Source organism: Helianthus annuus, chromosome 16, assembly GCF_002127325.2.
Source record: "Helianthus annuus cultivar XRQ/B chromosome 16, HanXRQr2.0-SUNRISE, whole genome shotgun sequence".
Classification (NCBI taxonomy): domain Eukaryota; kingdom Viridiplantae; phylum Streptophyta; class Magnoliopsida; order Asterales; family Asteraceae; genus Helianthus; species Helianthus annuus.
This window is the reverse complement of record NC_035448.2, coordinates 185,651,911-185,669,162: the sequence shown is the minus strand read 5'-3', so window position 1 is coordinate 185,669,162 and position 17,252 is coordinate 185,651,911. Positions and strand designations below refer to the sequence as shown.

Genomic DNA, 17,252 nt, shown 5'->3' with positions numbered 1-17,252 from the left:
GAGAAGACGAACTCAGAATAAACATTGGGAGCCCATGGCTTTATAGCCTAGTGGCATTTTGGGGGTGGGATAAGACTTTGGGACCAATAGGTCCAAGGTTCGATTCCCACAGGGGGGTTTTCCCATATTTATTGGGTTTCCTCCTGAATTGGTGTATAGGCATTATGCCTAGTGGAGATGGATATGATCGGGTGGTTCCACTGGTGGCACGATGATACTCAAGTGGTCCGTCAGTGATCCAAATTTGCCGTTCAAAAAAAAAAAAAAATAAAAAAAAATAAACATTGGGAAACATAAAAAAAGGAGCACCAATAAAAAAGCAACACACATCTCTAAAGTCAGAAGTCAAACTTCCTTTTTATAAACTCTGAATTACTTTATTTATTTAATTTATTGTAATCATTTAACTTTTTTAAGTTTAGATTTACTTAACTAATTAGTTTTCGGTTTTTAACTTTTTTGTTGAATATTTTTTATTACGAACCTAACATTAACTATAAAAATAACAAATAACATTTAAAGTTTTATATAAACTTTTTGATAATGTTTTGTGTATTCGGTGGACCCATTAATAAAAAAAATGATAATTAACATATGTTTTAGAAGGTAAAAATAAAGATATATTTGAATCCTATAATTAACTTGTTTTCATTCTCTCACTTTATTAGATCATGTGTAGTGGTGGAACAAAATAATGCCCCCAGCATGGGACGTTATTGCAAAAATGGCGTAGTGGGAATAATGCCCAATAACGACCCTTCCAATCAATAAATAATTATTATTTTTTATAGAAAAAAGGATTAAAAAAGAAAAAAGAAAATAAAAGTAAACTATGTCAGGTTAGTCAAACTTTTGGAACAATCCCATTGGTCACACCTAACCCACTTCAGCGTTTTCTTAATAACGTCGGGATGAATTTTTTTTTTTCAAATATAACGCCGGAAAACGCCCGGTGTAATGGGTGGGGGGCGTTTTTAGGCGTTTTTTTTTTCAATTTTTTTTAAAAATAACGCCCCACTACGGGTGGTCTTAGAGAGTAACACTATATTATACAGTATCAATTAAGAAAGATTGACTAGCAAATTTATTTTTAAAAATAGTTTCACAACACATGTATCAATACCTAACTAAATACATCTTTTCTTAAAATGCCATTTTAAAATTTCTAAATCTTATTATAACTATTTATTTTTTTATTTAACTTGTATATATACATACACACACACCTATATATTTACTAGTCGCACAGGGCCCCTAAGGGCTCTCGAATTCTCAGGGATGACCATAGGTAAAAGAAAATTTTCAGGGCTTGTTTTATTTGCCGCATAGGGCCCTCAAATTTTTAGGGGTGACCCTAGTTAAAAAAAATTTGGGATACCCCTGAGTCATTTTTCTAGTTCCGCCACTGATAGGAATGATCCAAAGCATTCACATTATTACGAGATAACTTTTTTGAATTAGTAATATTTAAATTAACCAAGCTAACCTTCGAAATTTGTGGGTCAGCCAAGGAAATCGCACGACCACCGCCATCGATCTTATTAACACCATCATTAGCCATCACATCGCGAACGGGAGTCACCGCAACACCACCGTTTTGTACCGCTGCGATCTTCGGACTCCAGGAATTCTCATTCAATCTCACGGCTTCATCAAAACCACAACGATATGAACCACCGGTTGCCCAAGCATACCACACATCATCCTCATACTCATCAAATACGGGAGAAGAATCATAGATAAGGTCAGGATCCTCGTTGCCTCGGGCGGCAAGTCTACGTGGATGATAACCATCACATGATTCACGAAAGTTTTCATGGTCCACAATCTCGTTGCCTCGGGCGACGAATCTACGAGAATGATCACCATATCCTCGCGGATTAAAAGGAACTCCGTCGTTGCCTCCGGCGGCGAATCTACGAACGAAAGTTTCTTCTTTTCCACGTAGAGCCATTTGAAAACCAAAAGCTCTGATACCAAATGATACGGATCGGAAGCGTACTCAAATGGCTCAAAAGCGTAATGATTAATCCAAGGTGATAAACGAACCAAAGGGTTCAAGAACAACGTTCTTTTTATAATAATCAAATCAAAAAAACTAAATAAACATAAACCCTAGATCCCTTTATATAGATTAGGAACCATGGGAGGAGATACAATAGGAAGTTTATTTGGCTAGGAAGGATAGGAAGTGATCTTGACCATCCATTAAGTTAATCAAGGGCTAAGATTAAATCAGGGAAATTGAAAGGAAGAAAAGAGGCGCGTGAGTTTGTTCAAGGGCATTCTAGTCAATCCAAGCCAATAGTTTCTCTCACCTCCAATTCCCCCCCATCTTTTAAACGTTAATAACTCTTTCATACGACATTATTTTTTTATAAAAATTGCACCAAAAAAAACGAGCGTTTTTTTATCTTTAAAACGAGTATACTATTGCTATATTTAAAAAAAAATTAAAACCCAGTTGCTTAAAACGCAATAGAAAAACCACCAGTTACGTAAAACGCAATGAAAAAAAACCTAAAAAGTGACATTTTTCTAAAACGCAATGCACCAAAAACACAAAGAAATGACTTATTTGTAAAACGCAATGGCCAGAAAACACACAGAAATGTCTTATTTGTAAAACGCAATGGCCATAAAACACATAAAAATGTGTTTTACCTAAAACGCAATGCACCAAAAACACAAAGAAATGACTAATTTGTAAAACGCAATGGCCAGAATACACTTAAAATGTCTGTTTTCTAAAACGCAATGGACTGAAAACACATAAAAAAGTGTTTTACCTAAAACGCAATGCACCAAAAACACAAAGAAATGTCTTATATGTAAAAGCAATGGCCAGAAAACACTTAAAAATGACTCAGCCTAAAACGCAATGGACTGAAAACACCTAAAAAATGTGTTTTACCTAAATGAGCCAATTTATGGAAAATTATTTTTTCTGATGCGTTTTTAGTACAGCAATTTAATTGAAAAAAAATTTATGGAAAATTAATTACCCTTGGACCCCGCCAGGGGCTGCTGCCCCTGGGACCCCGCTACCGGGGGCTTCCGCCCCCGGACCCCCGCAAAGATCGTAAAACGTAATGACTAAATCAAAAACCCAAATCATAAAAATGAAATTAAAGAATTTCTTACATGGATCGAAGCTGATTTCTTCATCAATTGACAAAATTTGAATAATAGAAACACTTATCAAACGCTCGAATCGAACGAATCGAGTGATTATCTCCAAAATCACCGGAAAAAACGAGATTTTTTTATGAAATTAAACTGGGTTTTCTTCAAAAAAAAGCTGAAGAACACGTTGATCGGGTTCTGAATCATTGATTGGTGATGAAAATCGCACTATAATGTAGTGATTATTGAGATAGAAAGTGAAGAAATAGTTGAAGATGGTGGGTTTTGAAAATGGTGGGTTTTTGAATTTACTGGGTTTTGAAAAAGGAAAAAGAAGGAGTTGGATTGATTAAAATACCCTTTCTCTTTATTTTAAAATTTGCCACATGTCATAATCCTATAGCTTCCTATCCTTTCTAGCGAAAATTAACTTCCTATTTGATCTTTTCCCTAGGAACCATAAGCTAAATAGGAAACTAAATAAAAATAAAATAAGAAATACAAATAAACAATATAAGATAATATTGTTCTTTTCCAATTATTTGCTCATGTTAACCAATTCCAATGGATCTTCTCACGGGTACGAGTTCGGCGTGGGTTCGGGTTCAACTAATCGGATGCTCCTACATCATATTTTCTTTATACAACCCATCTAATACACAGGATCTAAAGCTAGTTATAATAATAAAGTTGAATTTGCGATGAATGTTGTATTCAGTCTTATCTTATATTGTAAAATCATGTTTTAAACTCGTTTGTATTCATATATACCACTCCTGGAATGGTTATTCAATACTAACTAACAAATACAATATTTTTCTTGAAATTCATTTTACTAGATATTCAAATTACAATTAGTGAGCGTTCATACAATAATTTATCTCTTAGGGGCTGTTTGTTTACCTCTTAATGAGACTTTTAATGATTCAGATTTCAGACCTCTTACTGGTTCAGCACTTAATGGTTCAGACTGTTTGTTTCACGAGCAGATTTCTGAATGGTTTAGACATTTGCCTCCGAATGGTTAAGATTTATACAGAGAATCTGAATGGTTAAGACCTCTAATCTGAATTAGTCAGACATTTGCCTCTGAACGGTTAAACATTCATTATACAGGCTCTTAATGACTCAGACCTCTTACTGGTTCAACACTTAATGATTCAGACCTTTTACTGTTTCAGCACTTAACCATTTAGATGTTGTTAAACGGCCCCTTAATTAGAAATCAATAGTATTTATCTGTTAATTAGAAATCAATAGTGTTAGTGTAATCTATATATGATAAAAAAGAAACTTAATGAACAGTGATTTAGTATTAAATTAATATTAGAATTAGAATTAGAATTATTTAAGAGATGAGCAAATGGTATCGGGTATAGGTATCGGTCTTAAATTTACCAAATCGGTGTATTTTCGGTACCGGTTCTGCACAGGTATTCACCGGTTTTTACCCTTAAATACCGGTGTCGTACCAGTACCGACCGGTACCGAACCGTACCATACTAGGTATATTCGGTACCGGTACCCACTTTTGGGGATTTCGGTAACGGTTGGTAACGAGCTCACCAAATCTTGTAGCAACGCAACAATGCAAGTAATTGCACCGTTTAGATTACTTTTCATACACACAGTAAGTAAACTGTATTTTGTTTGAATGAGGTTTTATATACACAACAACTTATTTTGCTTTCTTTTTTGTTTTTTTTTTTCTATAATGAATGAATTGTAGCATGTAAAATTAACTTGGATATTTAGAATATTGATGAGCAAATCATTTTCGGTACCAATTTGGTACCCACCTTTTGGCGTTTTCAGAATCGTTATTTTCGGTTCGACACCGGTCTAGCACCATACCTGTATTTATTGATTTTTACCTTCAAATACCATACCGTATTGTACCGAGCATTTTCGGTGCCGGTACCTAATTTCGATGATTTTCCGGCTCGGTACTTTCGCTACCGTTACCGGTACCGAGCTCATCCATATTTTAATGTGTTAGCACCGTAATAACTGAGCTGAAAACAACCGAATTTCCAACGTGTAGGACGTGTGGGATCTATTATTATATATTAGGTTATTTAAAATCGTTTTTTTATGACGGAGTGACTATCCTTACCACGTCATTTTATTTATGTTTTGATATTCGGTATCTGTTTGTCGTTGCTAACACGCCTTTTGTAGTCATTGGGTCCCGCCGCAACGCGCGGGATGAAAATAACTAGTTAATAATAAAATCCTTCCACTTTATTTTTGACAAAAGCAAAGTCAACTCGATTTCCACTTCAAATATAAAGCATGATAAAGAAGCCCACAAATGTATGTATTGATGGCTTGCCTCTTCATGTTTTGCCACCATTAGAGATTTTGGACCACTACCATTTTTTAATTCTATTGTCAATCTTTACATTTTACAAAAGGTAAAATGCGTACCATAATAAAATATAATATTAATTATTTTTTACAATGCCCGAACAATTACAAGTGAGCTTGTTGTCAAATTATGATATATCACCAGCTTAAAATGTTTGGTCCCACAAAAACCAAACCAGCTCACGAACACTTAGAATTTACCACGTGAAAGGTAAACCAAGTTAATGAAATGGTTTGCTATATTAGTTGGATCATATATTCTTTGTGTTACAACCAGGGGGCGGAACTACCTACTTGGATGGGTGGGCGGCCACACCCCTTAAAAATAAAGATTTTAAGGTTAAATTTTGCGCAAAATCTCGACCGCACCCCTTGAAAATTTTCAACTACACCTTTTGGAAATTTTCAACCGCTCTCTTTAAAAAAAATCTTATAAATTAAAAAAAAAAATGTAAAGATTGATTTCTGTTAAAATATAAACTAGTGTATATAATTATTCTTTAACCCCTTTACTTAACAATTTAACTCAATAACTTTCACTTAACAATTTAGCCATTAGCCTACTAAATATTCCAGTGTAACACAGCCCAATTAATCCAACCCAATTAAATTTGAAGTTAAATAAAATAACCCAACCCAATCACCCCTTCCAATTCTTTCTCCCACTCTCCCTCTTCTAATCGCGCAACGACCGACGCACGAAAGCAGTCAACAGGCACGACGGCGGCGACTGCATTCTCACCGGAAAAGCTTGATTCCGCCACCCACCACCTGGAATACAAAATTTAACGAGGTACCTTCCTTTTTTATTTATTTTGTTGTTGTTTTGTATGGTTTTTAGGAAAGATAGAGTTATAGATATGTTAAAAGGGTTTGAAATTTTATGTGTTTTGATGAATATTTTTTTTTTTTTTTTTTTTTGTTATTCTAAACTTTTGTAGCATGATTTTGTTGTTTTGATGTTTTTTTGTTGTTGTTCTAAAATTTACTAGGGCTTGAAAATTAAAATTGAAAATTATGGATCTATTTATATGTGATAGAAACCATGAGTAGGAAAGTTTTGACGAGATTTCTCATGAGAAACCATTAGAAAAGTAATTCTAGATGATGTTTTGCATATATTTCAAAAAATGAAAACATGCAGGGCACAATTTTAAACACGTTTATAATGACGTTTGACATGTTTTTAATGGTTAAATAAATTTTAGTTTGATGTTCTTTTGTTTTACATGAACCATTTTTTTATATATACCCAGAGGCCTAAAATTTTTAAAAATATTCTGCACCCTCATAAAAAAATTCCTGAGTCCACAACTAGTTACAACCCTCTTAAGACTTGAAAATGGATACCTTATATATTGTTAAAACTTCATACCAAAAACATTACAATTGGGATAAAAACTTCGTTTATTTTTAGTTAGAATGACAGAAGTAGATGATCCTATGAGTGAAGATTAATTCACATATATATTGTCACTACGGATATTTAATGTGTGTAACCTTTTGATTTTGTAATAAAGTGTTATTTATATTTTTATTATATGTATTTTACAATCAATTTTAGCACACATAATATCTATTGATGTTTTATCAATATAACTCATCACTTTTTCTAAAAGATGCAAAAGCGGTGAGTGGATTGTACACGATTATTTAAGAGTATGATGTTTTATATTTTATATTTTGTCCAATCGCTTATTTTAATAGATTATTAAAAAAACATACTTTGTATGATGTATTTTCTAGGTCATTTGAGTCACTAAACTCTATAGTCCTATACAGGGGAGGTTGATGGTGTGTGGGGAGGACTTTTGCACATGGCCCGTAATTTCGTAGGGCATATGGTTATAAAAAAAATCCGATACATATATATAAGTTAATTTTTAAAAATAGTAAACCTATACCAATTTCAAATAAGGCTCATTTACAAATCATTTTTTTATGGTTTAGACTTTAGAATTTAGCCCATTGGTTAATTGAACCAATTACTAATTGAAAACGAAGTCTTAGATAATATAAATTGTGAAGTGTTTATCCACCAATTTGATATGAAGAATGCAAGTAGGGCTGCACGAATCATTGGTTAGCTATTAGCTATTAGTTATTACGGTATGTAATGTAACTCATTTGAATACTATAATTTTCTCATTTTTTTCATAATTGCATTGTTTATTGAATATTACGATTTTGTCATTTTCGTAATTGCATTGTTTATCGTTCAGGTATAAAGGCACATTTTTCGAGTTTGAACAGCGTATATGACTTCTTAGAGACGCCACTGCCCCTATATGACTTTGTAAATATACTTTTCGTTATTTCGGTCACCAAACATTTGTAACCGTTATTTAGGTCGGTTTGATTATTAATTAAAAGGATGTTGTTATTATATAGTGGTGTGGTAAGACTTTTAATAAAATACACATAATTAATAAATAAGATATTTTCGTAATTATCTCTTTATTTTTTTTTTCTTTTTCCTCTTACCACTACCATATTTTCACTCATCGTGGTGGTGACGGTGATGTTAATGTAATGTTGGTGAGCCAAAAGATATTGCAAATCGAAACAATAGTTTTGAAAGAATTGATGGTAGCAAATCGACAGTGAGACAGCTTTAGCGATGTAAGATATTCAATAGAAAGAATGCGAGGAAAACAAACACATAGTGAAAGGGTTTCGGTGTTCACTAATATTTTTAGTACTATGTGTAGGCTCTTGATCACTTTTGTTTCTATGGTGTGTAATGGTTTCATTAAAGTCTAAAACAAATCAAATAGAGTATATAGAAAATAAAAAAAAAGAGTGTGATATGTAACGGTTTGATTGGCTAAAAAAGGTGTTTCAGACAAATCCTTGCCTCACGCATGTTTTCAGAGTGACGCTCTCAGTGGCCTACTAGGAGATGTTTAACGCCCCAAAACGGCTAACTAGGAAGGGTTGCCAGCCCACTACATTTAGTCTAACACACAAATTAATTTATAGTTTTCATCTCGTTTTTTTCTAATCTGTAATCTAAATCAGAATCAATATTTGATGTTTGCTTTGTAAGACCTTATTTATTTGATTCATATTTTTTTTTCCTGCAGTAACCATTTGAATTTCTTATTTTTTTGATTTGTTAATAATAACAAAAACTAATGTAAGATAAATGTACGGAGACATACTAGAAAAATAGATCACCAAATTTTAAATACTACATAAAATGATATTTGAGATCATACCTCTTCAGATTCATTAGTGATTAAATATAACGGTGAAATTAGTAAAAGGGTAATAAAATTGTATTAGCTATTTATCTTACAATTAATTAAGATTGTTATAATCAAGATCCTACGAAATGTTACTTTTGTTTTTGCAATACCAAGAGCGTGTTATCAGATCAATATCAAAAAATTAATTATATTTTCAATGTCTAGTCTATTTCACATGTTTGTATTTGAAGTCAAATACAAATACTAATTATATATACATATGTAGCATTCTGGTAATATTATATATATATATTAAACCCATTAAGTCTAACTAACTCTTAAATCAATATCCACCATTGGATTTGGCTGAAATTAAATCTCAGCCACTTAAACTCACAAAAATAACTGCTGTGTTAGCAGTTCAGAGCAGTTTCTTGTGGTGGTTTTATCAACTGGTGGTTACCTCTACCTCTTCCTACCCATGTTCACGGCAGTTTCAGTAAGAAGTTATGCACTCTCTCTCATAGAATCGTACTGTTACTTTATATTAAGGACAGTTCTTGCATTATCAAAACCACGTACCCACGTATGCAATCCACAACCACCTCCTGTGAACCCTTATATAAACACACAAGTTGTGAAATTGGAGAATATCACAAAAATCCCCCCATCTTTCTCTACTTTCGGCTGCACTCGAGGTATAAAAGGAAGATCAATTGAACTTGATCGTCGCTGGCTCCTCCACATGAGGGTTTCTACAAATGCATCAGGGTTGGGCTTTGCCACTCGATCTGCCGTTTTTGATGGCTTTTTGTTAGCCCTAATTCGAAGTCTGATTCTTCTTATGTGCAACCAGGCTCGAAGTCTGATTCTTCTTCACCGTCGTCTTTGTTTGATCCATATAAAAAAACGGTATGTGTACATGGTTAAAAGACAAATTTGTTTGTTCATTTATGTGTATCAGTTCCGATTATGCGATTAGTAAATGTCGATTGTTGATTTGAAGCACCAGTATGTGTACATGATTTATTTATTTATTTTTTTTTTGAATTTTTTAATATGATCCATTTTTTATGATCTCTGAAGAGAGCTGGAAGTGATTGTTATCCAGACAGAGTCACTTAGAACTATCAAAGCTGGAAATGGATGTGAAAACGAAGGAAAAATTCATTTCGGGTATGGATTTGTGTTGGTATTTGTATAAACTTGGTTAGTTTGTTGATATCCATTAATTACTATGTTGATTATGTGCAGTGTTAATTTTGAGAAGTTTGGTGGACCAGAACAAACACAATTTCATCCAGCCTACATCACACATGGCTAACTGAACTATATGTAATCATTAACGAATAAGTAGGCCACGGTCAGTCTAACAATTATATCAAGGCATTGTGCGTTTTCTTATATCAGAAATAAGTGGTGATCATTGTATCATGTTTATGTGAAGGTCAGAGAAAATAGTTCGGGTAATATTCAGTCATGGTACCGACACATAACACGCGGAGGGTGGCCATTTTCTACTCCAGATAATGGATGGTTGGCCTGTATCTGATTGCACAGCAGAAGCTTTGAAGGTATGAAGTTTCATCTTCCCATATATAACATATTTTATATCATCATGGTGACAATGATTAATGAAATGATGGTAATGTTTGATGTTAGACAGTGTTAATGCTTTCACAAATGCCGTATGACATGGTTGGAGAAGCAATAGCACCAGAATGTCTGTATGATGCTGTTCATTTGCTTCTAACACTTCAGGTAACATAAAGACCAATATCAAAATAAATTTACTTTGTCCACAAATTTGATCAACTTTACTTCATTGCATGACTTGTATGATTTGTTTAATGGATACTTCTAACAGTTTTATAACTAACAGGGGAAATCATGAAAATAGGCAAGTTCACCAAGACTTTAACAAAATAGGTGCATTTTTTGTGGGCTAAAAAGGTGCTTGAAAGTTGAAAGTGGGAGTCTGGGTTAAAAAGGTGCGGCTCCACTCACTTGTCCTTCGGTTATTCATTTGCTCATTTTATAAATCTCAAAAGTCAATGCCTATTTTAATAAACATGTCAGTCAACATGCCTATTTCCCGTCCGTTGGACGGGTTATTGTCATATTAAACGTATTACTCGGTGTTCTGACCCATATGCTCCATTTGGCCCTTCTAAAGATAAAACTTTTCTGAAAAATATTCAGAAGTAAGTGTATTAATTGAGACATTTCTCGGATTATTTATGGTGAAAAGTTTATAGAGCATAGGTGAATGTATCAACATACGTATAGAGATATGTTTATCAGTAGGCTGAATGTTAATTAACTTTAATAATATACTTATAAATACTTAATCTACTTACCCAGTAGGGCATGAATACATGGAAGATCATTCAGGTGTAGTGAATCAGCTCTGGCAGATGAAGGGCTATTCGTGTTGCAAGTAGGTATATTATGGACAAACACATATAGTTATGTTATAGATTGTTTGGATCAAGTATTTGTAATTTGCATTGTAATTAATAAAATAATAATAATAATTTAGGTAGTTACTGTTAGTTATTGAAAGTGAGATAATTTGTAATTCTTAGTTTAATGCCTTGATTGGCAGCACCAAACCTAAGCTTATTGTAAGTCATTTATGGTCATGTGATTTTATTTAGGGATGAGCTTACCGGTACCGAAATTTGCCAAATATGGGTACCAGTACCGGGACCGAAAATGTTCGGTACCGTTATTTGAATGTAAAATACCGGTAGCGATACCGAAAACGTCAAAAAAGGGTACCGATAATCGATGCGGGAAATTCGGTACTGGTACCAAGTCCCATATGCTCATCACTAATTCTATTATACTAACAACAAGTGGCTAAATTACTTTTAGGGGAAAAATGTTGTGCAACAGTAGTATAAATTCATGGGTTTAAATTTTAATATTGAGCAGGGAAGCAAACATCCATCAGAGCTGCAGACACCTGAACCAACAGATATATGTACTATTATGTACACAAGTGGCACCAATGGAGATCCAAAAGGTGTTGTCTTGACTCATGAAAATGCTATAACAAATATAAATGGGGTTGATCTTTTCATGGAACAATTTGAGGACAAGGTACTAAATCTTTTTCTTTGACTTTGCTTGTGTTGACTTTGGAGATATATGATTATAGATGACCGAAGATGATGTTTATTTATCCTTCCTGCCTCTCGCTCACATTCTTGATCGTATAATTGAAGAATACTTTTTTCGTAAAGGTGCTTCTGTTGGCTTCTTCCACGGGGTAAAATTCACTTCAATTCTTACTTGCTATAATCAACTTTAGCTTAATTACATTACTGGAAAGTGAGACAAAAAAATTCAATGAGGGAAGTATTAGTCGACAAATCGGCCAAAATTTCAAAAGAAGAAAAGTAAACTTTTTAAATATAAAAATTTTTTAAAAATGTGAAGAATTAAAAAAAAATAATAATTTCCGTTGACCTGTCGGTTAAGAAACGTCCCTGATCTATCTGTGTTACCTTTGGATTATAATCTTAATTATATTTATATGCTGGCTGTTACCTTTTGAAGGATATAAATGCTTTAAGAGATGATATGATGGAGCTAAAACCAACATTTTTAGCTGGAGTACCTCGCGTTTTGGAACGGATTTACGAAGGTCTCAGGAACTTAGCTGTTGTCGGCTGGTCACCCGTCGACATTTTTTAATTATCTTCCTGATGCTTCTTTGCTTCTTTGGTTTAACAGTTGACCCAAGATTACTAATGTACACTTAAGTATAAATTTATTTTTTTAGGTATAAGGACCTTTTGGTAGTAGGTTTCATCTCCAACGGGTAAAATGGGTTGCAAATCGCATATTAAATCACTTTTTCATAAAATTGGTTTTTTATTGTAATTTACACACACTTAGCACACAATGTTTTTAGTCAACCCTATTCAACCTCTTTTTGTATACCAAAGCTTGCCCATGTTGATCGTTAACTTGCCAACACATGCTGTGGAACTATAAGTTGCATGTAGTTTGTTTTGTGTAAATGCCCATGTGTCAAAGCAGGTCAAATAATTTGCTCCAAACGAGTTTGGTAGGATGGGTCCATGCTAAATGGGTCAAACGGGTCTGCTTTATAGAACGGGTCAAGCATATTAGCTTTATTAAGTAGGTATCATTTTCTTTAAGTGGGTCGCATGGGTTTGTTTTCCCAAAGGTCAAACGAGACAGATTTCTTACTTGGGTAATGGGTCAAAGTGAGTTTTTTTATAGTATAGGTCATAGCATATCAAGTAAGTTGGTCAAAACGGGAAGGTAGATTGGGTTTGTTCTATCAAGGAGCATGGCATGAACGTTAGATTTAACGGTCAAGTGTACCATTATAAAACAATATTGGTAAAATGTGAGACGCGCTTGAAAATATTATAAAACAAAAGGTAGAGTTTAGTAAAATGGTACGACCGTTACTATTAAGTTAGTCAAGCAAAAAAGAAACCGAGTTTAATTTTTAAGCTTTGAACAGTTGTGTCTGAACACTTGCATGAACAATTGATTTAATGATGTTTATGAGACTCGGTTCAGGTATTTCCATTTTGTTTTTTTCTCATTTGTTAAATCAAGTAGAATATACTGTCTTATCGTACATGACTGTTACTTGGTGTTATATTCCGGCTTACTATGGGTGTTTTTCATGTTTTTGTAGTCAATGGCCACTTTACGACAATTCAAGAGTAGGTGTTGGAGCCCTAATTTCAAACTGAAAACATCGCTTGGGTTTTGATTGATGAGCAGATAAAGCTACGCGCTTTCAAATGGGCGGTGGTTATGTTGCCAACATCGATTTGGGGCAAAGCGGTGGTGGTCGATGTTGGTAGGTGACGCAAGTTTGGGGAAGAGTGACGGTGATTTGTGGTAGTAAGGAGTGTGGATGCCTAAAAAATAGATATTGGTGGAGTGGATGACACGTGTGGGGCATTGTTACGCTGTTAGCGTAACCCGTCCACCGGACGGGTATTAAACTAGTTTAACTTGATGACGATGCTTATTAGATTAGGTTTTCGGGATTAGACTTTAGGGAGCTTGTAGTTGTGTCGAGTCAAAACATTTACAACATTTATATTTGTGGGCTATTAGGGTGTTTTTTAATTATTATTATTAGTAAATTCACACCCACTAAATCTACTCTTAAATTTTATAGGAGTTAAATGTCATTTTAGTCTCTATGGTTTAGGTTATTTTGCCAGTTTAGTCTAAAGATTTGAAACATTACCATTTTAATCCAATTAGTTTCAAACATTGCCATTTTAGTCCACTGGATTAACTCCATCCAGTTTTTCTGTTAACTAGAAGGGGAATTCGCTCATTTTTATATAATTTTTGTTAACTAGGACAATTCGGCCGACCGAATTGCCCTTCTCGTTAACATAAAAAATTGATGAAGTTAACACAATGGACTAAAATGACAACGTTTGAAGCTATTTGGACTAAAATAACAACGTTTCAAACCATTAAACTAAACTGGGAAAATAACCCAAGCACTGGAACTAAAATAACATTTAATTCAATTTTATACCAATATGTCTATCTGAGATTCAAAGGACTAGAACTCTTTGATAATCTAATCACCACAAGCCCTTTGGTCAATTTAAGATAAATTGTTTAAAAAGTAATTAAAGCTGAATGAGTTTTCTTCATCTGGTTGTTAAGTCTGAGATCCTACAATTTCAAGTACCGATGTTAGATCGAAACATTTCCCTTGGGTAAATTTGTGCAATTGTAAGGTATTAGTATTATAGGGGAAGGTTCATTGGAGAACACTAAAAAAATGGGGAACAGCGGGGAACCGACTCAAACGAACTCCGATTGGACTCATTCCAGCGGCGTTGGAACCGGCTCGTCGAATCCTAACTAAAATCTCTTAACCCTAAACCCTAAATCCTAATTCCTAAACTCTAAACCCTAAAGCTAAAAAATAAGGTTAAAACCTAAGCTAAACCGTAAAATCTAAACTATAAACCCTAAAAGCTAAACCCTAAAGGCAAAACCTAAAGATAAACCCAAAAGCTAAACCCTAAGCCCTAAAGCTAAACCCTAAATCTAAACCCTAAAACTAAACCCTAGAGCTAAACCCTAAAGCTAAACCCTAAAAGCCAAACCCTAATATATTTAGGGTTTAGGGGTTATGATTTAGGGTTTGGGGTTAAGAGATCATAGTTAGGGTTCGACGAGCCGGTTCCAACGCCGCTGGAATGAGTTCAATCGGAGTTCGTTTGAGTCGGTTCCCCACTGTTCCCCACTTTTTTAGTGTTACCCAATAAACCTCACACTAGTATTATAATTAATATTAATATTAAGATAAAGATAAAGATATTAACAACCATCGTTTTACATCTAGAAGACCACACTACATATTATATCCAATTTATGATCGCTATGTAATTCTTCATTGTTGAACTAACCCTACAAGACCAACAGAAAACCACATACACCAACAATTAGAAAACGTTGCATATGTTAAAGTGGCGTTTGATTTAAAAAAATAAAATAAAATGATTATTAGTTTAGAATAAAAACAGATGAAATATTCAAAAGATATGTGTTTTTATAAGTTACTACAAAATTTTTAATTACAACTAAAAATATATTTTTAAGGATAGTGCCCAACGCCCCCACCTATGTGCTATTAATTCATCCACTTTTGCATGTCTAAAAAGAAATTATATAATTTTGTGTCCGAATATTCGCCGAATGTGATTGTAATTTACTGAAAATAAAGAGTTGATGAGATAAGCAGAGAGAAATATAAATATTATCATACTAGATTATAACCCAGTGTATTACACGTGTAAAATAAATAAAATATATATTAAATGTTAAAATTACAAAATTTATTATTAAAAAAGAATGAATTAAACAAAAAGGAAGGGACAAAAATTAGAAATTTGAACTTTTTTTTTTGAGAATTTCCGTCAATATTCATACTAAAACTTGATTCCAGTCTTAATCAGCTTATATTGTTAATCCAATTCTCAACATTTATCGTCTTTATTATAAAAAAGAACGAAATTAAAATTTGAAATTTGAAAAAAAAAATTGAGAATTTCTTTCAATACGGAAATTTGGTTCAAACCTCAATGAGCTTCTATTGTTATCTAATCCTCATCGACATTGATCGAAAAGAACTCCCTAAATGAGCTTCCATCTTTAAACCAAAGCTAACATTCAATAAAAACAAATAGATCTATAATGTATATTAATCGTGAAGGAAACAAATATAAAAAAAAAAACAACAATGGGAAGGAGACAAATATAAAAAAAAAAATAACCATGACAATTCTTGAGAGATCACTTCTTATTCATTAAATATTGATTCTTTCCATCCAATAACATCACTTAGATAATTCAAGATAATCGCATACGTCCCACAATTTGTCAATTGAAACCCTTATAGCATAGCAGATAATTCAAAACCAACACTCATTTTTTTAGATAAAATTTGAAATTTGAAAATTTTAATGGATTAAGTTATTTTTAACAAAAGATATTATCATACTCAAATAATATTTTAGATTTTTTTTTGTTTAGACGGGGAAAACCCAATTTTTTTATAGGCTCATTGATTGATACGTGTCCCGCAAATGATTTCTTTTATTATATGGTATATAGATAGATATTGAGATGTTATATTATCATATTTGTTTTGTGTTACACTAATAAGTGTTATTTGCTGACATAACTTGAAAAGTCTAGGCATCGAGTTAAAAGAGAACGACAAATTGCATGAATGTTGTGTATTAAAATGTTAGATATTAGTAAATAAAATCTAATGAATACGCCACGTATTAGATAAGTGTCACTTGTGTATTTTTAGGGCATTATGACACGTTCATGACGTTTCGACTGTTACATCGAGAGCGAACGTGAGATGATCCAGTGCACACAATATCAATGACTTTAAGTAAGGATAACTAAGTGGTATTGGGTATCGGTACTGAACTGATACTGGTACCGAAATTTCCGAAGAGATTCGATTTTCGGTACCGATCCGGTATGGTACCGTTTTTACCTTCAAATACCAGTGCATACCAGTACCATTTTTTGGATTTTCGGTACCGTTTGGCCAGTGGCGAAGCTTGACCCGAATAACGGGAGGGGCGGGGGGGTCGAAAACGTATATACCCAAAAATTTCTATACGAAAATTACATATAACACTACTGAGCAAAAAGTTCAGGGGGTCGGCGCCCCCCGGCCACCTTCTAAGCTACGCCCATGCGTTTGGTACCAAGCTTATCCCTAATTAATTACACTTTGAGCTTTAGTTGCAACAATCAATCTCTAAAAAGAAATAAAAAATTCACTTTCGACTTCCATAAGAAACACCACTAATGATGTGTAATTGTCAGTTTTCTTTCTTATGACGATAGATGATCCGCACGTCAGCGATCAAGATATTTAGGTGTTACACAACTGTTCTTTACACGGTTAGAAAGATTGACCGGTGTTATTCGCCATCAACATCTCGTCAAGAGTCGAGACATCGAGTAAATAAAGAACAACGAACAACATAAATATCGTTC

General features: G+C 33.6%; 1 long non-coding RNA gene across 6 annotated transcripts; it reads left to right on the top strand.

The window, feature by feature from the left end:
• Window positions 1-9,068: 9,068 nt before the first annotated feature.
• Window positions 9,069-12,548, top strand: LOC110918632. 6 transcript variants are annotated; one of them, XR_004883198.1, is made up of 10 exons: window positions 9,075-9,599; window positions 9,774-9,863; window positions 9,942-10,050; window positions 10,135-10,261; window positions 10,350-10,448; window positions 10,570-10,678; window positions 11,052-11,127; window positions 11,628-11,795; window positions 11,854-11,964; window positions 12,255-12,548. It is a non-coding gene; the product is annotated as an uncharacterized LOC110918632 (long non-coding RNA). The 6 variants fall into 6 exon arrangements; XR_004883199.1 differs by having other exon boundaries at window positions 11,052-11,131; XR_004883202.1 differs by having other exon boundaries at window positions 9,069-9,599; window positions 10,354-10,448; window positions 11,052-11,131; window positions 11,628-11,964.
• Window positions 12,549-17,252: the final 4,704 nt, after the last annotated feature.